This window comes from Periplaneta americana, chromosome 3, assembly GCF_040183065.1.
Source record: "Periplaneta americana isolate PAMFEO1 chromosome 3, P.americana_PAMFEO1_priV1, whole genome shotgun sequence".
Lineage (NCBI taxonomy): Eukaryota > Metazoa > Arthropoda > Insecta > Blattodea > Blattidae > Periplaneta > Periplaneta americana.
The window spans coordinates 45,536,378-45,562,300 of NC_091119.1; the positions used below are offsets into that span (position 1 = coordinate 45,536,378).

General features: G+C 37.0%; 1 protein-coding gene across 13 annotated transcripts in view; it reads left to right on the forward strand.

Annotated features, from left to right (window-relative positions):
* The window catches only part of pHCl-1 (pH-sensitive chloride channel 1), a 481,286-nt gene that overhangs the window by 308,312 nt on the left and 147,051 nt on the right, over nt 1-25,923 (forward strand). For all 13 annotated transcript variants that reach the window (XM_069820430.1, XM_069820428.1, XM_069820431.1 and 10 more), the window contains exon 2: nt 16,152-16,225. The gene's annotated coding sequence lies outside the window, so the exon portion shown is untranslated. The remainder of the gene's footprint in view (nt 1-16,151; nt 16,226-25,923) is intronic.

The following is a 25,923-nucleotide window of genomic DNA, read 5'->3' on the forward strand; positions in this document are numbered from 1 at the left end:
GGAATTACATGGAGCAACTATACTTTCATCTAGCGGTCATTACCAAAAATGTCTTCGGAATATGTATGGTAAGACTTTTCTGTGTTAAATTTCAACATACCTCGTTTACATGTTTCGACCTATTTATGGGTCATCTTCAGAACTGGTCGTTGTTGGTCTTGGCGCCACTTGTTCTGTTTCCTGTGAGGGTATGTTCCTGTGGTATAGTGTAGAGTCAAAGAGTGTGTGTGTTTTGAAGTTGAGTTGTGTGTTGAGAATTTCGTTGGGATGTGTTTTTGTGTGTCTGTATATTTCATATTGTTCTAGTGTGTTTAGTTTCTGGGTTTTTTTTGGTTGGATGTGTAGTATTTCCATGTCTGTGTTGATGTCTCTGTGGGTGTGGTTAGCATTTGTGATGTGTTCTGCATATGTGGAGGTGTTTTGTAATTTTGTTATGGCTGTGATGTGTTCTTTGTAACGTGTTTGAAACGATCTGCCTGTCTGTCCTATGTAGAAGTTGTTGCAGGTGTTACATTTGAGTTTGTATACGCCTGTGTGGTTGTATTTGTTTGTTTGTGTTGTTTGTGTGTTGAGGTGTTTTTGTAGAGTACAATCACACAGAATACAACCACACAGGCGTATACAAACTCAAATGTAACACCTGCAACAACTTCTACATAGGACAGACAGGCAGATCGTTTCAAACACGTTACAAAGAACACATCACAGCCATAACAAAATTACAAAACACCTCCACATATGCAGAACACATCACAAATGCTAACTACACCCACAGAGACATCAACACAGACATGGAAATACTACACATCCAACCAAAAAAACCCAGAAACTAAACACACTAGAACAATATGAAATATACAGACACACAAAAACACATCCCAACGAAATTCTCAACACACAACTCAACTTCAAAACACACACACTCTTTGACTCTACACTATACCACAGGAACATACCCTCACAGGAAACAGAACAAGTGGCGCCAAGACCAACAACGACCAGTTCTGAAGATGACCCATAAATAGGTCGAAACATGTAAACGAGGTACGTTGAAATTTAACACAGGAAAGCCTTACCATACATATTCCGAAGTGATACAGTGTTAAAAGTTGTGTAATCAAGATGTAAAAATGTCTTTTCGACGGTGGAGGTTCGGGTGGTTGTTCTAATTTTATGTTCCCATTTCATAAGATGGGAATGATCAAATTAATATATGTGTGATGAGGGGAAAAATAGAGCACTTTCTGACCAATCACAACACACAATCTTTCTGTCGTCATAAGGTTCACATTTACAAGCCTAAATAATTTAACAGTACCGATAACGCCATTTCATTATTGATTTTGCTTATATACCACAACCCACAACGTGGTATTAATACCCAAAAATGTACAACGAAACGTTCGTGTTCACCTTGACATCTCATTAGACGGCCACCAGCGGCTGACCTACTTCCCATCCAACCGACATTCCTCATGAACGCTCGCTCGCGCACCGATTTCGACGAAATTGTGTGCTGAATTCCGTGTAGACCTGACGACTCTATTGCGTCGGGCTCGTGGGAGGCCAGCCCCAGGCTCTCAGCTGGAAATCGACCGGAGCCGAGCCGAGCCGCAGCAAACATGCATCGCCCTCCGCCAGGGGTCCAGATTCAGATCCCGCCGAGACCAACTGAAATTTTCATCACCATCAGATGTATGGATTACGGCCTTTGTCCACTGCCGGAATTTGTGGGGCACAATACTTCAGGTCACAATAGGGATATCCTGAACTAGCACCAACAGATAGAGCGCATGTACTTTGATGGATGCGCTTTGTGTGTGCATTTGTTTTTCGGTATATAAACATTGAGGATATACGTTGCGTATTAGTATATTAAGTACTCTTAAAAACAACTAAAAATGCCAAATTTTTGTTATGTTCCTATATGTAAAAACCAGGGAAAGCTTTTTGTCTTCAATCGGGTCCCGAAATATTCTGAATATATAATTATATTTTAGATATTATATTTATTTATTTATAAAGGGAACCCAAGAGTTGGAACTTAATCTGAGACGACTCTGTCCGGCGCCGGGGTGGGTATCCGGTGTGGCTTAGTGGATCAGCATGTAGAGCACGCAGAGATGAAAACCCGGGTTCAAATCCCGGCGCCGGAGAGAGTTTTTCTCCGTTCCATTACTCTTTCATCGTATTCTGAATATATGCTTTAAACCTTAAAAAATACAAGTAATTAAATTGCGCCTCGAAAGTGTTAGCTATCAAATAAAAGTAACTACTTCAAGTAAGGAATTGTTGACTACAGTTTCATTTTGGAAGAGGAAAAAGAAAAATTAATAAAAACATATGCAACCTCGACAGCGAGGTCCACACCTGTGGAGTAACGGTCAGCGCGTCTGGCCGCGAAACCAGGTGGCCCGGGTTCGAATCCCGGTCGGGGCAAGTTACCTGGTTGAGGTTTTTTCCGGGGGTTTCCCTCAACCTAATACGAGCAAATGCTGGGTAACTTTCGGTGCTGGACCCCGGACTCATTTCACCGGCTTTATCAGCTTAATTTCATTCAGACGCTAAATAACCTAGATGTTGATACAGCGTCGTAAAATAACGCAATAAAATAAAATCGACTGCGAGCTATGTTAGATTATATGTAGTAGTTGTAGAAGTCATTGTAGTTTACGCCTGCAGTAAACTCTCGATAAACTGGGATGTTTATTATCCAGGACGATCCGTAGTGAAATCCATTTCGTGAATAATGTTTTCAATGTACTGTAGCCTAATTATTAAAACTATGTTTTAACTTCATATTTTCAAAATCATCCTACATAGTATTCAAAACTGCATGTCCTTAACCTACAAAACGCACTACTAATCATGATACTACTGCAATCATATTATATCATCCTATTAAAAATTGCATTTGATCTTTCTGCAACTACAGAAAAAAATACAAGGATATCAATCTCGATAGTCCCTTCCCTATAAAAAATAATAAATTGGCTGCATATACTGTTTTTAACGTACGGTTCTTAAATACTAATGATTAAAAAGGACAATATTCACCTTCGACATAGTTCCTATTTTTTTATTCGTGCATCTCGTTCTCAAAGTTCTCGTTTAGGTTCATGAACATTCAATTTACTCGTATCTATATTCTGCATACTGCAGATTTCCCCACCCATCTCGGGGAATCGCTCAATATTATACAGGTTTACGTTATTATTTCTTGTAAATTAAATTAAATTGTGAGGTAAGAAAATATTGAAATATATTAAATTATACTAGGTTATACAAAATAATTATAAATATAATTTTGACACGCACAGAAAACCCAACAAGCAAGAAAACGTAATCAAGTGTATGTAGCATATGACATAACATAGCCCTACAACATGTTGCTCCGCATGGAACGCTCCTGCCATCTAGCAGTAAAACTTTGCATAAAATATCCCTATTGTATGGATATGGCTTCAAACTAGCTACCTGCCTTGTAATTCTGGCGGTCTGGCCAAGGGCATAGGGTGATCACAAAGCTGCTTCGAGTGCTCATAAATTTGAATATTTTAAACCTTTGTATTTTAATACAAATGGTTAAAGGAAATTAAATGAAATTTTGTTACAGTATAAAGCAATTTCAGAATAATTTAATTCGTATAATAAGCAATGATTGTTTCTACAGGTCTAGGATGAAAATAATTTTGTTGTTTCCATTATTTAGATGCACTTTTTTAAATACTGTTTGATCTATCACTGTTAAATGAGAGACAATCGAAATGATAGCCGTCCAAATCTTGGATTTAAAATATCGGCATCCTAATCAATTCAAATGAACAAAAAAGAAAATGTAAATTAATGTTAAAAAAATACATAATGAAATTTAAAAAAAAAAGAATAATCTGCGACAAGATGTGGTAGCTATCAAAACGATAAAAATTTATTGAAAATAAATAATATACATTGAATATTATAAAGATGAATAGAGATGGTGATTGATGATGTTCAATGAAGATTTTAAAATGGCTGATGCAATTGTCTGAAGAGTATTTTCAGGAACCTTTAATTTTCTGAGGATCTCCAATGTAAATTTGGGAATTGTTCCTTGCGCACCAAACATAAGTCCAATGACATTCCAATCTTGAATATTATATTTATGACTGAGATCATCACAGCATGGAAGGTAAATAGCGCGTTTCTCTTCATGTACATGCTTTGGTTGATCTTCATTAATTTCGGACCTTACTGTGGGGTCAAGAATGAGACCAGTTTTTTTATCTCGGTCAATTATTATGATGTCAGCACGCCGTGTAGATCCTTCCGTAGAAAGACATTGAACTTCTTCATATACTTCGTATTCACCATGTTCCCTTAATCTGTTAGCAATTATTGAGCGGACTGTGTTATGTCTGTCAATTCGCAGTAATTCGCCCTGAGGGCAGAAACCTAGCACGTGGGGTAAAGGATATTTCTGATACTTTCCAGCTATTTAAAAAAAAGACATAGGCCTATTAGTTAAAGAAAAATATATATTGTTTAGAAAATGATAACTTCTTGCAATAAAAATAATTTTAAAATCAACTAAAACATACTGATTTATCATCTTTACTGTAAATTGCAGAATTTGTCTTTAAAAATGTATACAGCAAAAGATCCATTAAGAAGCATAATATGTCAAATAGTTCCTAAGAAAAGTGCATTTGAGTGAAAAAAAAAATTCAGAATGCAGCTTCTGAAACAATTTCATAAAGAAACCTTTGAAAAACTTTTTGCTTACTATAGTCTATGCATTTATTCATATTTTTCTGTCCAAGGGCAGGTTCTTCACTGGAAACCCAGTATTCTCCGATCTTCTCTCCTTCCCGCCTTCTTCTTCGTCTGAAAGAGAGAGACAAAATAAGAAATGAAGTTGCAAAGAAAGGATAATGCTGAAACTGATCAGGAAGAGAAAAATAAATTGGCTGGGTCACTGGCTGAGAAGAAACTGCCTATTGAATGATGTACTGGAAGGAATGGTGAACGAAAAGGAAATTCGGGGCAGAAGAAGATATCAGATGATAGATATATTGATCGAGTATTAAGAATATTCTATACACTCTGCTATTATTCAATACTGATGTGAACGGTGATAGCGAAGTGGTATTTGCCGAAATGAGTGCGAGAATTTACCATGCGACTATCAAACATTCGTCTTACACATTTACCTAGTTTCTCGCTTCAAATTTTTAGCATCCCACCACAACCGTGATACGCGTTCACAGCATAACCTTGATCTATCAATTCCATATTATCAAACATATCCCTGCTCTGCTTCCTTTACATTTCACACAGCCCGTTCCTGGAATTCTTTGTATGTATGTATGTATTTATTTATTTATTTATTTATTTATTCACACTGCAAGTGGGTATATACCCTGTGGCAATGGTAACTAATTACACTCAACAATGACAATTAATAATAAACACAACTAATAAAAACATTAACAATTAATAATAATGATAAATAATAATAATAATAATAATAATAATAATAATAATCATAATAATAATAATAATAATAATAATAATAATAATAATAATAATAATAATAATAACAAGGAGCATCCTAAATTAAATGAAGCACGATCACTTAAAAAACATTTAAAGTAAATCTAATTTGTACCTTAACCCTAAGTTCGAGCTACTTAACCCTAAGTTCGAACTCCATTTCTATGTAGTGGTACTGGCTTACAAAGACCGCGGAACCGAGTTCAAATCTCGACAGTGGAGAAGTTGTATTTGAGGTAGACAAAGCCAATGTTGTAAAGAATTTACAGGAAATCTGGAGTAGTCGGAGTCTAAAATCATTTAAGTACATTCTACTTAGAAAAGTTTTTATTGAACAGAACTAGACTCTTGCGGAAGTCTCTAAATAGTATTAAATGACTAAATTATTATTTTTTTCTCCTCTCTCTTCCTTTTTTCCCCCTTTTTATTATCTTGATATATTATTTGAGCCGTTCAGAGCAGAAGTGGTGTAAGTCAAAAATTGGCAATGAGGGTTGAAGTAAACATTTTGTAAAATACAGCGCAAAGTAGCAATTAATATTCAATTTATTTAAACTATTAATAGTCAGTGGATAGCACGAAGGGCATATTAATTGCTACTTTGCGCTGTATTTTACAGAATTTTTACTTTAAACCTCATTACCCAATTTTGACTTACACCACTTCTGCTCTGAACGGCTCATTTAATCGTTTCTATCTGTATTATATATAGTACGATTTTGCTATTCAACTTTTTATGTCTTGTAACCCACATGTATTCTCCTATTATTATATTAACTGTATATTATATCTCAAGTGAATTAATCGTCGAATTTATCTCGAGCAGTTTATGTCTTATAAATTGTATATACATTCTCCTTATATTATGCAACTGGTCTTGACTATTTGTAATGTTCTACTATATTTTATGTAATCTCTAAGCTATCTTCTTTTGTGTTCTTTTGTAATCTATCGCATAACTTTGTATTTCATGTATATTATTGAAACCTGATTGAGTGGAAGAGAAGGCCTTATGGCCTTAACTCTGCCAGGCAAAATAAAACAACTGCTGCTGCTACAGTTAGAAAAAAATCGCGTAATTGATCAAAGTCGGATTGGAACCAACGACCTATCAGGTTCGGATCACGAGTTCTGCTCGTCACCCCGACTCAGTATGTTTATAGAGATATGTTTAAATGTAGGCTAATGGTTGCAGAAGCCTCATAACTGTAGTGCTCGGGAAAAGTGGAACAAGTCAGTTTCCACAAACCTTTTTTGATAATTTATTGACAACTTACGGAACACCTGTTCGCTTGGAAAAAAACACATAGGTATTCCTCCCATTACAATAATTCATACAGAAAAAAATCAAATCGACATAAACCAGTGTAAGTTGTCAATAAATTATCAAAAAAGGTTTGTGAAAACTGACTTGTGTCACTTTTTCCAAGCACAGCAGATAATCGCTTCCCATGTTCAGGAAAAATGTTCCTGAATTATTACATGTAGATCTGTTACCGCTGAGATAAGCGTACCTGAGATTCTTAAATGTTATAGAGAGTCTCAGGGCTTTGAACTCAGGTCTGCATTCGGAAATCCGACGATCTATTTGTTGAGCTAACAGCGAGTGTTCTATTACGGCCATATAATCATCTCACAGACTCCGAATGGTCTGTAGTTTAAAAGAGTCGTTAAAGAGGGACAATACGACGCGTACAAAGCGTTCGCAATCACATGAATACGAGGCGAACTGTAATTGGATTCAGTTGGCACGGGTCGCAGATTGTTGCAGGGGCGCGCTATATTGTTGTGCAGACATGTGGGGGGAGCTATGCCCGTGTCTCGAGCGACCGGTCGATGTTTGCGTGACGTCACTGCGGAATGTGTGACGTAACACCACGGCGAATCCAACCCCGGTTGTCCTAAATGAAGATACATAACTCTTTCTCCGAAGGAAAGTCCGAAACAGTTACACAAAGCGAACTTTCCTCGCTTCCAAATACATCATCTGCTGTCTCCCCACGCACAAATGACAATCTGAATGTGTGACTGGCACCATTCAGTGACAGGCAGGTATCTAGTCGGGACTGTTTCACAATTGATTTTTTTTTTCACTGAATTTGAGATTTAGTTGTTTATTGCTTCATTTTTATGTAGTAGTGCTGGCTTACGAAGACCGCGGAACCGAGTTCAAATCTCGACAGCGGAGAAGTTGTATTCGTGGTAGACAAAGCCAATGTTGTAAAGAAATTTACTCGGAGTTCTTTCGTTTTTTTTTTTCCTTCGTTATTCCACCAACGCACCCTATAACCCCCCTATCACAATATCACAACCATCTCAGTTTCGAAAAATAGGGCACCACTTTTGTTTGCCTCACATCGAATCGATCGTCCGCCATGGGGATGTTTCTCATGGTTTTTCCAAAGATTGTTACATGGCTCATAGATCTGTATAAGAAGCAACAGAGCTCCCTCCTCCAGGTTCTTAGGTCCACTTGTCTGATGTGGACATGAAGACTCATATATCCAGGGTGCGAATTAAGATTTCTGATGGGGGGGATAGAATCCTAGATAGAGAATACCATACATAAAATTATGATTATCCTCATTAGATACGGCTCAACGCTTGGTCGCACTGAGTTGCTTGTCTTGAATCTTGATCATAATAATAATTATATCGATGAGCAGACTTACGATAAGAAGTGTAATTCCTAAGTTATTGATTGTTGTCAACTTGTTCGGTGATGATAATACATCAATATTATTTTCTTTGCTTACTTTATACTATACTTTATAAAGTATACTCGTATTAAAACTATTATATTTTGTGATGGGGGATAGAAGTTATCCCTGGCAGAGATGTTAATATGAATTTATGAGAGGGGGATAACTTTCCAACAGGGGGAATCCCCCCATCCCTCCGTTAATTCGCAACCTGCATATACCTACATATCTGAAATACGACAAACCACCATCAAAGATATGGTATACGGGTTTGATGGCTGGATAGTAATTCGTAGCGTGGTGGATGGTAGAACTGGCTTAGTCTGGCAGCACTATCGACACTCAACTCAGTTCATCACGGGTGTACAAAATGCCTACTTGGACTCAACTACTGAGGGGTAGGCCTACTTTTTGTTATGTATGTGTATGTTTGCTTATATATACAGTATGCCCACAAAATAATCCTTACAACTTCAACTCTGAATTTAAAAAATAATAAACAAAATATTGCGATGAGGCTTTTTGCATTTGAAAGAGTATCTCTCCAAACGTACTTCTACGTGAAGATCTGCAGTATATTAAAGCTATGTACACTGACGTTCAAAGATATCTGACCCTACTAATCGATAGTGATCAATAATTTGTTGGTGTAAGTGTGGATTATTTAGTTATTACTTCTATGAATAGATGGAGAAGACAATAGTCACTCTTGCCAATCGTACATAAATATACCCGCATTACGGTATTCAATTTTTCATCCCACTCTACTGATTGTAAAACAATACTGAGTTTGGCTGGAAACCGCTGATATTGTCAATTATAAGAATAATTTATGCTTAATCTACATAATCATTTTTCCTGACACTTTTTAACGGCTCCCAATAATGGTGCCACCTATTGAGCACTAGCGGAACTCTTTCAAAGTTTGTAATTTTTTTAAATCTTTGGTTCTAACTTATCTCGTGGTTGGAAAGTTCGCTTACACGATCATAAAATCGTAGGTCGGATATCTTTGAACGTCCTCTACGTGTGAATAGAGGATCGTACCAACACGTAGCTCTACGTAAAGATATACAACGCAGTGAAGCTATGCATCAGTCGTTATTTATTTATCTATCTGATGCGGAGATCTGTGTGAGAAATTTAGAGAAAGTTTCGACAATAATTTATTATTCCCTTGTAAGTAAATTGCAAACTTCATTTTAGGCATACGGAAACTTTTAAAGACTGCACCCGATCACATTATACAAGAGAGTTCTTAAATAAATTTGTTAAGTTTTCTTTTGTTTCACAGAGTATCCTTTTTTTTTCAATTAATACAACTACAGCGCCCATACCCAAGTCGGAACTCGATCCCACAACCTTTCGGACCAAGTAGTGCCTGCACCTCTTGCGCACACAGGGTGGCACATTGGAATGTAAACAGCAAGCAAATCGACTTAGTCATGGTCCCCTTTCCCTGCCTTCACTGATGATGGAACCTATAAGAGGCTCCGAATAGTTACATGTATATGCATTAGAGATGAACAAAACTAACTGCCGCTCTCGCTCGCTGTGTTCGTTGCACTTGTCTTCCGAGTCTCGTCTCGTCATTCTCGTGCGCTTCGAGTCTCGCTCATCATTCTCGAAATAGCATTTGGTCGGCGTGGAAAGATTTCGTAACTTTGAATAACATACATCATTGAAATAAATAACATTATAAATGTTTAAATGAGACAAAAAGACAAAACAGAACAGTATCTTAGTTATCAAAATGTTCTGGTTCTATTATATGATATTACCTATGGCTGTATAAATGTAAAAAAAAAAAAAAACAATTCTCAAATAAATTTGCATTTCTAAGAAACATAAAACATAACGTTAATATCTTTTTACTTGAGATTGCACACTTGATCTCAAACATATCAAAAGAAAATTCCTAGCCTTTTAATAAAGGCCTAGTAATTAAATAAAGACTGGGGAACTGATTATTATACACTGAAAAGTAGACATGATGTTTCAAACAGGCTACTTGATTGTTTATACATATATAACAGCTGCCAGAGTAGATAAAAGTTCAGTCAGGTCTAACAACTGTGGCGATTCAAGGCTGCTTGACTTCGGGACTGATCAATCTCGAGTCTCGGAACACTCACAACCAATCTTTATGTCAAGGACGCGACGTAATACAACATTGTCGTGCGAGTTTTCGGCTTTGCAGGCGCTGTTAGTCTCGCTTTCTTGATCGTTGTCCATCTCTAATCTGCATGTATAACATGGTGCAAACACCAAAAATAATACCAACATACTCCCAGAACAAGATGCTCGTTATATTAAACCTTACCTGTACGTTTAGAACAACAAAATCCAAGTTTAGTGTAATCTTTTGAGAACGCAATTTTATTGATTACAATAGAATTTATTTGTATTATTATTTTGTTTCTTTTTTGTAAGGAAAAAAGCCTTCTGGGCTACCTATGTTATATTTTCTGTAGTCGAGTGAGTTCCTGAAGAAAACCACGGCTCGAAGGGTCAAGTTGAGGACCCTGTCACACAGAGTGCAACGCTAATTCATGCTCGTGTAATCCTACAGCGATCGATGCTGCAAACTGCTGCAAACCGGTACAGGAGCCCAGGGCTGTCCAGTTCACGTCGTGTGTTTATCCTTCTCATTATAGGCTATAAAGATTATGGAAAATTATGTGACGTCCGGGACAGTATACTTCGAGATTTCTTCATAATTACATCGTAGCGGAAAAGTTGAGTATAATCAATAAATATATAATTGCTCATTATGCATGGAATTCTATTAATGTATAAATATAGCTATCCCAAATTATTCACGATTACGGCATTAGAGATGTCTGTCCTATGTAAAGTTGCAATAATTCTCCAGAGCGGCGTTATCTATCTACTCTTTCTCCAGAGACCTACAAGACATAATAACGAAAAGTGCCATAATCAACAACTAACAAAGCCCAACTCATGCCTCAACACTCATCCATAAATACACTTAGGCCTGAATTATGTAATTTGACAAACTTATGTAGATAGTACACCACAATACACTAAACAAAAAATACTTGTTGTTCTTATTGTAACGGTTTGTCCAGAAAATATGGCTTTCTCATGTTCTATATATTTGTAATAGTGAGTAACAGTGTAGAATTAAGAAACTCTCCTGAACAACATCACAATAGCCAACAGGATCGCCAGCATTAAACAACTGTTGTGATGTACCGAAGTACGTATATTTCCGTGCAGGAATTCTGCATTACCATAAGATGAAAGATGGATGGAGCGGAGAAAAATTCTCTCCGACACCGGAACCCGAACCCGGATTTTCAGCTCTACGCGCTGACGCTTTATCCACTAAACCACACCGGATTCCACTTCCGATGCCGGATTGAATCCTCTCAGTTTAAGCTCCACCTCTTAGTTTTCCTTTAGTGGCCAACCCTCATGCACTGTGTCACAGATGTGTGACAGTGGCACAATGTCCAACACACTATGTGCAGAGGTGCACGAGTGACTAAGTGACCGGGATCCGAAGGATGAGCGCCATCTTGAATCACTAAGTGATTAATTACGCATATCATATTATTGTGATGTACCGAAGTACGTATGATATTTCCGTGCAGGAATTCTGCATTACCATATGATGAAGGATGGGTGGAGTGGAGAAAAATTCTCACTCATTCCGTCGGAATTTAAATCCCGTGGGAATTGGTCTATAAACTTTTTTAGTTGTATTTCTGGTGGGCAGGAATATGTACTAAGTTTTCATAGAGTATTCAAATCGATTTAAATACGTTTACCGTACTGAATACGATTCCCCTGATCTCTCTTTTCATGCAATTTTCGATACGTTTTGAAAACGATTTGAATACGGAAGCTGAAGTTTCGAAAGTAGTTAATGTTGGTTAACATGTCATCGACAACTTTTAACACCATATCACTTAGGAATATAATTTATGGTGATCACTTTCACATCACAGCCATGACCAAATCACACAACATATCCACATACGTAGAACAAAACTGCAGTCGAGAAAGAAAAAGAGTTCGCAAAACTGTTAATGACGAACTGAATGACAAAGTGTTTGAATACTATAGTTCCTTAACATTATGTACAGTCAGAGACCGGAAGTTTAGGCATTATGAATTACTGAAATAGGAAGGCAAAAATGTAACATAAATAGTTAAAATAGGCAGGCAAAAAGGCATTATAAATAGCTCAAATGCGCAATAAAAGGCAATTACAAAAACCTTGCACTAGACCCACAACCTTGCTCTTTCCACAAAGGAATTTCGGCAGCCAGAAAAGCTTTATGTAAGTCGAAAGCAATTTTAGATTTTCGACTCGATGTTGCAATTACTGTTGGAAGCAAAGAAATCTTCTTCCCAGTAGCCTTGGAGAGCGCATTTTTGTGTTTGGTTGTACTGATAATATGTTGCGATATGAAATATTTAGCTAGCTACAACAACGTCGCTATGAAAACTGAAAGAAAAATAACCGTTAAAAATAACGTTAGACCCACACTCATTGTTGCCTTGTCAAATAAACACAAGCGATAATTAAAACGCTTACTGTTATACATTTATGCACGGCAGCACTCATTGTTGCAAAGAGAATATGAACTGACTGAAAGACAATAATATACATTCGGTGAAGTCACTTTCATTGTAGCGGTTATAGAAATAAATTAAAATATACCTGTAGGCAATGTTTAATAATACATTAATAAATAATAGATAAATAAACAAATAAAGGTAAAAAAACCTTTATTTTGTAAATTAGGCATTTATATTTAAAAAAAGGCAGAAAAGGGCAACATAAAACTGTGACGTTTCAATCACAAAGGTATAATTCGTACAGATTTACTCTCAAAATGAAGATAGATTTAACACATTTTAAAAAGCCATTCTGCCAAAGTTCCGGTCTCTGGGTAATTTCCTTTCCATTGCATTCTAAAACAAATTATATTTCCCTCTACCTTGGACACCCCTTTAAGTAGGACAATTTTTTTATTGAACCATGCATGTCCAGGTTAGAGGTTTCTCTGTACTAGGAAATCGGCACAAACACACTCTTCCGGTAAAATTCGGAATTGAACATTTTTAACATGAAGGTATGTGTACTATAACATATGTAATAACATCTGTTTGTCAATAAAACCGACAAATCTGCTCCAAAACTTGTGTTCGCGCTCGCCCCTAGCCTTCGCTGTTTATGAGGGCGTCGCTGCGCTAATGAGAGACACGGCGAGCATTAAAGTCTCGTTAGGGCCGCTCTAATGTTGCAGCATCATTACACGGGCTCCACGCCGCCTTCAAGCAAGCCACTGTGACACCTACGAATACATCACGACAGGCTTCCCTGTACAGACATTTAATTTTGATGAATAACCGAAAAAGGTCGATAAGTAGCAAATTGGTGGACACAACCGACATCACTCAACTATGTATGGATATAGATATGAATGCATTGGCCTACTCACATTCCTATACATACACATACAGGGTGTTTCAAAAGAAATGGTCAATAATTTACAGATGAAAAGTACGAACTGAAAGAAGCAAAAAAGCTCTAATAAACATTAGTCCGCACATTAATCAATCATGCTATATTCCCTTAGGCAGAGGAAGGCCTGTATCGTGACCTTCAAGGTCACCGGATTTAAATCTAATTAGATTTCTGTATCTGGGCCATGTAAAAAGCATGGTTTATGCTTCTGAGATCAACACTCTTCAGGAATTTCGGTTTTGAATTGAACGTGCCTTCCAGTAAATAAGAAATGGCCCAGCACTGCCCGAGAGGATTCGCAGCTCACTATAGAGAAGAGCACAACGTTGCGTTCAGATGCATGGACAGCATTTTGAACACCTGCTCTAGGTAGAATTCAGTTAAGGCTGTCTGCACGTCTGCTTTTAGTCAGCAAGGAATCTCAACAGAAAATCCACATTATCTCGACAATGGTTAATTTACGGACAAATATGTATTCGATGGATTTGAGGGAGGTGGGATATGATGATAGAGACTGGATTAATCTTGCACAGGATAGGGAACGATGGCGGGTTTATGTGAGAGCGGCAATGAACCTCCGGGTTCCTTAAAAGCCATAAGTAAGTAAGTATGTGTATTTGAGGTCTTCTGCATGGGTTATTTTCTACACATACTTTTAATCTGTAAATTATTAACAATCATTTTTGAAACACCTTGTGCATACATACATACATACATACATACATACATACATACATACATACATGCATGCATACGTACATACATACATACATACATACATACATACATACATACATACATACATACATACATACATACATACATACATTTTTCACAACAGAATAACAGACCTACATACGCCTAGAGAGTAAAAGAAACGAGACATAATGTGTTATATTGTAAACATACAGGTAGCAAGGCATGTAGTATTACCTTTATTGTAATGGACATGCCGTTCAACTAATATTTAAAAAAATACATACATACATACATACATACATACATACATACATACATACATACATGCACGCATACACGCATACATACATACATACATACATACATACATACATACATACATACATACATACATACATACATACATACATACATATACATACATACACACATAGTAAAAAATTACTAATATTTAATTTTGAATACTTTCGTCTAAGTACAGGCGAAAGATTGAACTGATCTTTCAGATGAAGGACTGTCTTCATGTCTGAAGAAGAAAAATTAATAAAGCTCTCTTAAATATTAAAATTAGTTTCTCAAGATATAAACATTATAGTATTATGCTCTTTAAAAATATGTACATGGCACATTTTGTGAAAACACATTTCAACACATCAACAATTGATTGAACGCTGGTTTCAAGTTAATGACGTAATGCGAAGTTTATTATTTTAAGATTTGATATGGTACTACCCCTGTATTATTCAATGGTACATAGTCATTAATACAGTTAGCCTAACGTTATTGTACACACTATGCTGACGTAAGTATTTAAGTTAGGTTTAGTGTTTAAATATCATGAAAGTAATTGTAAAAATTGTTCATCTTATTTATTTAAATACAAAGTTTGCCAAAGCTTGAGCAAAAATAGATAGTATATAAACAAAGTTACCTGACAATGCAAATTTTTCGCTAACATACTCCCGCGCTTTTCTGCTAGCAAATTGGTTTCTGTAATCCTTGTCTGATGGATAGTACAGTAAAAATGGTTACTTCCTCACATGTTCAATAAGCTTCGCTGCCTTGTTCATATTCACGATACACGATTGGACATTTGGACAATGAGCAAAGAACTTGTCCACACCTGTGGAGTAACGGTCAGCGCGTCTGGCCGCGAAACCAGGTGGCCCGGGTTCGATTTCCGGTCGGGGCAAGTTACTTGGTTGAAGTTTTTTCTGGGGTTTTCCCTCAACCCAAGATGAGCAAATGCTGGGTAACTTTCGGTGCTGGACCCCGGACTCATTTCACCGGCATTAACACCTTCATCTCATTCAGACGCTAAATAACCTAAGCTGTTGATAAAGCGTCGTAAAATAACCTACTAAAATAAAAAAAAAAAAGCAAAGAACTTCTGATACCTTAACTTTTGTGGCATGACATATCAGAGTAATGTAAACATTCTCATTCGAATAGGCCTGTAGAGGCTTGTCTCTTATATTACACGTGTTAATACATCTTCCACGACGTGATGTGTGAACGGCGCCGGACCTCCACCTAAGATGACATAGACCGCCGTATTCTCCCAAAGAGTATTAGAAATCATATCCGTGAGTTCAACACAGAGTTGAAGTTGTGTCCTTCCCAATGCGAATATCAAAACTGGCTAATTCTGTCCTTCCTGACAAAAGCAGACGGACTGAGCTTGATGTTATCATGCTGTATTGTTGCAGGTCCTGGCATGCAGATGGCGCGTGGATTCGCCCCGTCTCACTAGGCCGCCCCTGGGCTTCGCCACGCCGGAAAGGTAACCACGAGTTTCAGTTTTAAGGGAAATCTGTCGGAGTAGCAACTTCCTGCCAATCGATATTGCCGGATGTTGGTTTAAAAGCTGCAGGCCACACAAAGACTTCATCAGCAGCTTCACAGAGCTCCTTGCACGTGACTTTAATTCTTTCCTCTGTTATATTACGTGTAACAAGAATGAGATTCTCTTTGTGTGCTGTTTTCACAAGTCTCTTGTTTGGTATGCAGCATTAAAACACGGTCAGTGTAAATTCGATCGAGGAAATTGCACTTCTACGCTCCACTCACAATTCAGAATAGTGTACTAAGAAAATCTCCATATTTTATCTTACATTCGCCATCTTAAAATACCTCAAGACGTTATGTTTATTGTCCACTGAGTGCAATTCTGAACGCTGTTTCTTCTTGTGAAGAAGTACCATGAACACATCTGACAACAATATTGTTCTTCTGACTGAAGCGAGAGTCAAATACCAGATAACACTGAACAACAAGAATTTTGCTCCGACTTAAAACAATGTGTCCCCTATGGTTTGATGTCCGCTAAATCCGAAAATGCACTTTGTATCACGTAAGGTTTTTAATATATACTATGATTTCACTTTTCGATAAGCGCTCCCCCAAGAAACATCTGGCGCTGGTTAGGGGTATAAACCAAAACAAAAGCTAATGAATTTTATGAGTTTATGACTTATTTACGGTTTATTATGGTTATTGGCATGTTATTTTGTACTTCTATGAAATAAACAGATATTGGTCCCTTCTATTAAGTAAATTTCATAACAGTTCAAAGTGAGGTCTTGCAATGAACAAACAAGGATGTGGTTTTCAGTATTTAAAGGAAAAGTTTACCAGTTTGAGTGAAGAAAAATTAAAAGAGGGCATTTTCATCGGTCCACAAATTCACAAAGTTATGGCTAACCCTTTGTTTGAGGAAAAACTTTGCGTTACAGAAAGAATGGCATGGCGCGCTTTCAAAGAAGTTTACTCAAATCTCCTTGGAAATTCTAGGACAGAGGACTACATAGAACTTGTTGTGGAAATCATGTTAAGTGCATGTGACAAAATGGAGTGTAATATGTCTCTCATAATACACTTTTTACATTCTCATTTGGATTTCTTTCCTCCTAACTTTGGAGCGGTAAACGACGAGCATGGGGAAAGATTTCATCAAGAAATATCTGAAATGGAAAGGCGATATAAAGGAAGATCATCATCCATCATGCTTGCAGACTATTGTTGGTTCCTTGTAAAATACAGTTCCGGGTCTAATTATAAACAGAAGTCATCCAGAAAATTATTTTATATGTAAGTTCAAATTATGAGATTTTTCTCATTATATGCATGAAATATTTTATTGTTGTTGTGTTTAAACTATGTAACATCATTTTTGTATCCAGTACACATTTTGCAAGTATTATGAACAATTTTGAATCCCTGGTGTGTTGTAATTTTTTCAGTAGCAGCGAAAAATTAAAAAAACAAATAAGTTTTATCATAAAAAATTCATTTCATTTTCCCCTGAAAATGGTACGTTATGGGGCAATTTGGATTTTACATTCAGATTTAGGGGCACACATATTAGTAATTTTCACCTATTTATGTTTCGGAGGAAGACAAAACGTAAAAATTTCTTGTTCAGTGTAATCAGATGTTCATGTAAACCGTTAAAGAAGGGTGGGGCAGTTTCTCGCCAATTACTCAGCCGACAGTTTACTACATGCATTTTATCATATGGGTCACATTTACACGAACAAACAATCCGACCAGTATCGATAACTTCGCTCTGCTGCTACTTTTGTTTACAAGAAGAACAAACGCTTTTAGTATCAGCGACACCGATGATTATTTCCTTCTTTCGTATGAAAGCCGAATACTAAGAACTCCAACTCTCTTATTCTAAATGGAATACCCAATATATTTTTATATTTTCCAATAATGCTCATGAAGAACTTTTCAAAAAGTACCCACACTAGATACTTCTGCATAAATTTATTGTTGCTAAATCAGGAAAACAGAGAAGTGTATCGAATAATAAAAGAATAAAATACTCTTTCTTTAGCAAAACCGAAACAAAGCTAGCGCACCGTCTAAATTGTATGAATATTTCCAGCTTATTAGCAGAAATAATAATACACAATACAGAACAGACATACTTACTAAACAAATACAACAAATACAAAACAGTATATATTGGCACAGATACGTAGACGACATATTAACACTATACAAAGGAAACAAAAGATAGATTCATAACCTACATTAACACATAAACAAAATACACCCAAAGCTAAATTATACATTAGAAATCGAAAACAACAAATCTATAAACTTCCTAGACATCACAATAACAAAACGATGGCTGAGAACCAGACTGTTCTAAGTCCAACTTTTTATAAGAAAGAAATCTGTGTTTCATTGTGTTCCAGTTCTTGTCTGCATATATGAATCGGACAAAATTATAAATATTCCTCTCCATAAGGTTGCTATGAAGCTATTCCAAATTTTTTCATGAAGCTTTGAATGTCGGGAAATTAAAAAAGCTCTCCTGAAAAAAAAATAGTAAAATGGACTTGGTACAGTCTGGTTCTGGGCCATCGAAAAGTAGATAATAGACACACCTTCAAAATCTACAGAAAACCCACAACAAACACACACATACATAACACAAACATGCTGCATTTCGAGCCATAGTACACAGACTACTCAACAAACCAATGAGCCAGCGAGACTACAAAGAAGAAATAAATACCATCAAATACATAGCACAAGAAAATGGATATAAGCCCAACATAATAGACAACATAATAAAAAAGACAAAACACAATTACAAGAAACATAGAAACACAACATAAACACAAGAACACAAAAAATATATCACATTAACATACGAAAACAAAGCACTCACAAGATCGCATCTTCATTCAAGAAATTAAACTATACATCGCATACAGAACACAAAACGCTCTACAAAAGCATCTCAACACACAAACAACACAACAAACAAATACAACCTCACATGCAATAGCTGCAAACATCTACATCGGACAGACAGGCAGATTATTTGAAACACGTTACGCAATGACTTCGCAGTTCTGAAGATGGCTCCCAAGCCGAAACCAGTCAACTAGGTATTTATAAATTTAGTTAAAATTAACACGTGAAAGTGTTATTTGAGCCGTTCAGAGCAGAAGTGGTGTAAGTCAAGAATGGGTAATGAGGTTTAAAGTAAAAATTCTGTAAAACGCAGCGCAAAGTAGCAGTTAATATGTCATTCTTGCTATCCACTGACTACTAATAGTTTAAATAAATTGAATATTAATTGCTACTTTGTGCTGTATTTTAGAGAATGTTTACTTTAAACCCCATTACCCATTCTTGACTTAACCACTTCTGCTCTGAACGGCTCATATATATATATATATATATATATATATATATATATATATATATATATATATATATATATATATAGTATTCCTAAGTGATATAGTGTTAAGAGTTATGTAATCAAGATAAATAAATAATTGATTAATTATCAATAATAGAATTAATTCATTTCTGAAATAGTTAAGATTGATCAATAATAACAGACGTAATTTTCTATCTGTTGTCCTTCATGATAGGCTGGAAACAATAGTTGCCATTAGGTCCGAGATTCGCGAGTTGAAATCCATTGGAACTCGTAAATGACTGCAATGGAAGAAAGAGGAAACTGGAGAGGAAACAATTAAAAGGTACGCGATCCCGCATTCTTGCAAGGAAATTCGGGGCTTTGAGGAGGAATTATGTGAACTCTAAGCCTGTTGGCCACTTGTCTCATCGTTTCGTTGATTAAACTTAGAGAATTTTTAATGGAAGAAGTACAAAACTTACCTAACCTAATAGCTATCACGTAAGGGGGAGGAATGTCACAAGCACGATCAGCAGCAAGACTGGACTGCAGCAAGGCAGAGTCGCCTAGAATCTTAAAAGTCTGGTTAGAGTCAGTTGTGTGAGGGCGTCGCTATTCTCGCTAGAAAAGACATCCGAGCTCTTAGACTAGACGAGTGACGATCGAGGAAGTTCGCCGGGAAGTACACAAGGCAACGCGAAGCACAAGGTTCCGATTTGTGAATGCTTTAATTTGGATGAGGCAGGATGAGATCTTTACTTAGATTAGACAATTAGTTGCTAAGTGACTAATAAAATATGACCCGAGCGACTCGGGGCATAATGTGAGCAAGTGTGAGTACTCTAAGGGCGGAGTAGGAATGTGTATTTCTGGCTTTGAGAGTTGTTGAGGATGGGGTATGTTTACCACCTTCAGTCTGAATATAAGTTATTCAATTACTGATGGAAATATCCGTCGGACTGGACGCCGGGCTAGCCAGATGGACAAGTCCAGCCCCGTTAGGTAATCTGGGAATTTGGGAATGCTTGAAAATAAAGGCTAGGATTCTTGTTTGAACTCTGCCGAAGACGTTAAGTTTCTTTAGATAACAAATCATGTGCATGTTTTCATGTAGAAGTCCACACCTGTGGAGTAACGGTTAGCGCGTCTGGCTGCGAAACCAGGTGGCCCGGGTTCGATTCCTGGTCGGGGCAAGTTACCTGGTTGAGGTTTTTTCTGGGGTTCTCCGTCAACCCAATATGAGCAAATGCTGGGTAACTGTCGGTGCTGGACCCCGGACTCACTTCACCGGCATTATCACCTTCATCTCATTCAGACGCTAAATAACCTAAGCTGTTGATAAAGTGTCGTAAAATAACCTACTAAAGTAAAATAAAATAAATTTCCTGTAGAAGGGGAAAAAAGCTCAGAGCTCTTTTTGCAGATTTACATTATACAAACGAACCATTTTCTACGGTAGTTCAGAGAACCTTGAGCAAAAGATATCTTAGTAGTAGTAGCAGTAGTAGTAGTAGTAGTATAGTAGCAGTAGTAGTAGTAGTAGTAGTAGTAGTAGTAGTAGTAGTAGTAGTAGTAGTAGTAGTATATCCTTTCACTCCTTATGTGGAGCATAGGGCCTCAGTGAGAACCTTCCAACGGACACGATTTGCTGCCGTAGCCTTCACTTCTCTCCAGACTTTCCCACCTCTTCATTAACCGTTCTCCTCCATGTCCCTCTTGGTCGCCCCACCTTCCTAGCTCCTTGGGGATTCCATTCCAATGCTTGTCTTTCTATAGCCTCATTATGTTTTCTCAGAGTATGTCCTATCCACTTCCATTTCCGTCTTTTAATTTGAATCTTTATTGGTTCTTCTTCTGTCAGTCTCCATAAATTTTCGTTACTTATTATCATTGGCCAGTAGATATTTAAAATCTTCCTCAGACACCTGTTCATAAACGATTGCAACTTTATTATAATTGTATTGTTTGATAGCCAGAAAAGATATCCTATAGGTACAGTAAATTCTCGTCCATGTTCAAAATACACTTTCCAGGCCATCATTTTCGCAATGATAATATCGTCGATAATAATAAATCACACTTTACATGTGTCGTGTCCTCAGAAATGGAATTATCCACGTTGCCACATTAAAGTCAACTTCAGTAATGAAAGCGAAATTTTTTAGGATGAGCGATAGTGTAAAGTTTGTGGCCACGTGCTTCATTCAATACAAGTTCTTGCTTGCGTACACGTATTCTCATTGTGTAGAAGCTAAAAGTTTAATTTCAGTCCGATATTTTTATTATTTGCCGGTGTTGAGTTTATTTTACTCGAGTTGTTAAAATTAGATACAAGAGAAGTTGTGTAATCCATCGTCAACTAAGGGAAATAGAAAACAATGTGTTGAGTACTTTCTATCGGAAGAACAGACGAACAACAGTTCTACTCGGCGATTCTGATACAGTGTTGGCGGATAACAGCGAAGAACCAATTCTAGTAGAGTACATATTGTTTTTAGTCCGCCGAGTTAGCTAACTCTGTGGTAGCGTGTCTACCTCCAGACTAGCCGGCCCGGGTTCGATTCCAGGCGGAGTCAGAAATTTTCATGTAAAATGTCTACCTCGGGACTAGGAAAGATGGCGGTGCACAACTTCTAATCACTAGATTGTGCACCAATATGCCTGGGTTAAATCCCAAATCTCTCTGCACGGTCAGCGCGTCTGCGGCGAAACCAGGTGGCCCGGGTTCGATTCCCGGTCGGGGCAAGTTACCTGGTTGAGGTTTTTTCCGGGGTTTTCCCCCAACCCAATATGAGCAAATGCTGGATATACCTTATTTTATTTCAAGGAGTGCAGTTCGGTGGCTCCTTTGAACACCCATTTACAGAATTATGACTTTCTACACAAACAACTTTGACAATTCCATGCTGTCCCCTCGTCCCAACATTGCACAGTTGTCACAATCCTGATGACCTTCGAAATTATGCAGTGAAACTGACGGGATTCTTGGAATTCGGAAAAGATACGGCAACTCTGCCTCCACGTGGATTTGACGGGCACCTGTCAATTCTTCTGAACGAGGGTCGTGATTGGTTACTAACAAGAGAAGACTAGATTTCCGTCATAGTAAGGAAGACATTTATTTATGACAACCAATTAGTAGGGGGCAGTAGAAGGTCTGTCGGCAAAGTCCTTTCTATGAAACTGCACTCCATGAAAAAAAATAGAGTATAACTTTCGGTGCTGGACCCCGGACTCCTTTCACCGGCATTATCACCTTCATCTCATTCATACGCTAAATAACCTAAGATGTTGATAAAGCGTCGTAAAATAACCTACTAAAAAAATCTCTCTGCGGTGCATATGAAGAGAAGGCATATATCACTGTTGATAGTGATTCGTCCGTGGGATGGGGACGTTAAGCCTGGCGGCCCCCTTGGTGCTATTCGGCAGGAGTAGACTACGTGCCCGCATCAGGTTTCCCCTTCTCTCTTCCTCATCATCATCATCACTCATTCCAGACACTACACTTACACATACCCTCACCCTAGTACACGACATAACTCTCTACAGATACACATCATGTACAGTGTGACCCGCCGAAGTGGTGTACAACTAGAAAATGGGTCACAGTTCTGCCATCTATCCGCAGTATGGTCGACCTGGTTGGCGAGTTGGTATAGCACTGGCCTTCTATGCCCAAGGTTGCGGTTTCGATCCCGAGCCAGGTCGATGGCATTTAAGTGTCAATAGATTTACTGGCATGTAAAAGAACTCCTGCGGGACAAAATTCCGGCACATACGGCGACGCTGATATAACGTCTGCAGTTGCGAGCGTCGTTAAATAAAAAAACATAACATCCGCAGTATGCGGAACCCGAATCATGCAAGTGAAGTGGGTGGGCATTGGATACACACACACACATACACACACATATTGTTCCTAAAATAGGTAGTCAAGGCTAAGTTGCACAACCCTGTTAGGATACATAACTTGAAATAATATTAAATCTTTACATGTCTTACTTAGATATCTACATATTTAGAGAGCAATATATGAATAATTTAAATGAATTTTGTATATAACTTATCTAGTCTACTTTCTCAAAAGTCACTGTACACTCATTTTCGAAATGGATTACGATTGGTTCCCTCTCCTATATCCTATAAATGATTGTACCATGAAAAGAAGGATGTGTCTATACTTATAGAACTTCAAACGTTGATCATTTGGAAATGTCTTACAGTAGGACTTTCTTTTTTGATTTTCTTCAATTTTACACAACTCTCTGGAAAAGTCAATTTGCCGCCCGGTTTTGTTTGTGGCGTGCAATGGATGTCTGCAGCATCCTTATTTTCCGTTAATGCAATATTCTTCTTATTTTACTCGTATTATATTAGTATTACAATGGGCCTATTTATTTGGGTTTTCGTTCTCTTCTAACTGAACAACAAACTTAGCACTGAATTGCTTATTGTCCAGTTCCTTCACAATATTTTACTTAATATTTATTCGTTGGGTCGGCCTGGGTAGCGTAGTTGGTATAACGCTGGCCTTCTATGCACAAGTTGCGGGTTCGATTCCGGCCCAGGTCGATGGCATTTAAGTGTGTTTAAATGCAACAGGCTTATGTCAGTAGATTTAAGACTGATTCACAATAAACCAGGAACGGAAACGACAACGACAACGGAAATATTGTTAAAAATTAATATATTTAAATGTGAGCATTCACAATTAACGAGAAGCTTACCGAAGTCCGGGAACGGGAACGTGAAAATTAATTGTGAATGCTCACATTTAAATATATTAATTTTAACAATATTTCCGTTCTCGTTCTCGTTGTCGTTTCCCTTCCCGGTTTATTGTGAACCAGCCTTTACTTGTATGTAAAAGAACTCCTGCGGGACAAAATTCCGGCACACAGGCGATGCTGATATAACCTCTGCAGTTGCGCGTCGTTAAATAAACCATACTTTAATTAATTTTTATTCGTTGGAGTATACTGTTTCTCCTTTGTTTCTATGACCGTCTGCTCATCCCACGCGACTAACATCTAGTAGGTCTATGCTATAGATGTACCAATAATCTTACGTCCAGGTCTGTACATTACTGTATTTGGACCAACGTTTTCGCTTTAATTAAAACATACTGAGGTCCTAATTATTGTTATTTATAATGAACATTATGTTGATGACTTAATCTAATTATGGATCCTAAAGTATCGAATTAAAAGATATTACCTAATTACATTGTGCTATTATTTGTGAACATGTTGAATTAAAATTAAAGAAATTAGAATTGTATAAATCGTACAATTTATAAACATAAATTTTATAATGTAGTTATTTTCATTAAAATTATGGTGTACAATACATATAGTTTCCTATATAAAAATGTTTTTAAAAAAATTATCAATTATCAATTTCATATTTCAAAATACGTAATTTTTAATGCCCCTTTATCACTCGTAATTATCAGTTAAGTTAAAAGTACCGGTACTTAATTTTAAAAGGACTTTTCAAAGGGAAAATTCACTCTAATCATAGATTATTAGCCTTCTTCTGCTCAGTATCTCCTTATTAAAATTTAACAGTTTAGAAGCAGACTTAAAAAAAAAACTACTCATTTTCTTCTTGTTTATGAAATCTCAGTGTAATTTGCAGTTAATATATTATGAGCACATCTGTTATTACTTACCACAAGGGATATCTTAATTTTAAATACATTTCTTCTTTTGTTATTATTTCTTCTTCATAGGCATATTTAAGTTATAAAATAAAATAATGTGGCAACTGAAAAAAAAAACACATTTTTTTCAGATACCATTGTATTTACTACTATTGTAGTATGGGCATATGGCGTTATTACCTCAAAGTCCTTTATTAACAAAAATATCCCTTTGTTTGATTTTTACTCAATATGGGGATTGAAATTATAAAGTAATTTACTTTATTATTTTCGATTTTGTCAATTAATTCTATTATTCTTATTTTATTTAGTACATTTTAAAATAAATACATTAATCAATAGAAACAATGTTGCTTTGTTGAATTAGTGCATATAGAAAACCCGAATTTCTGTTAAATCTGGAGCGATTTGTGGTAGACTTTACAATAGTGCCAGTAAATGGGACAAAAAAGCTTACGGGGGAGCGAGTTTCTGAGCCTATTTGGGTTCCAAACTGTACATACCGTCCACGCGCCTGGAACTCCCAATGGACTTTCCGAGCGAGCTAGTCCAAATGAACTGGGACTGTCCTATTCAGTACCATACAAATGGGCGAACAATATAGTGTCCTTGAACAGCTCTATAGCACACAGACAAT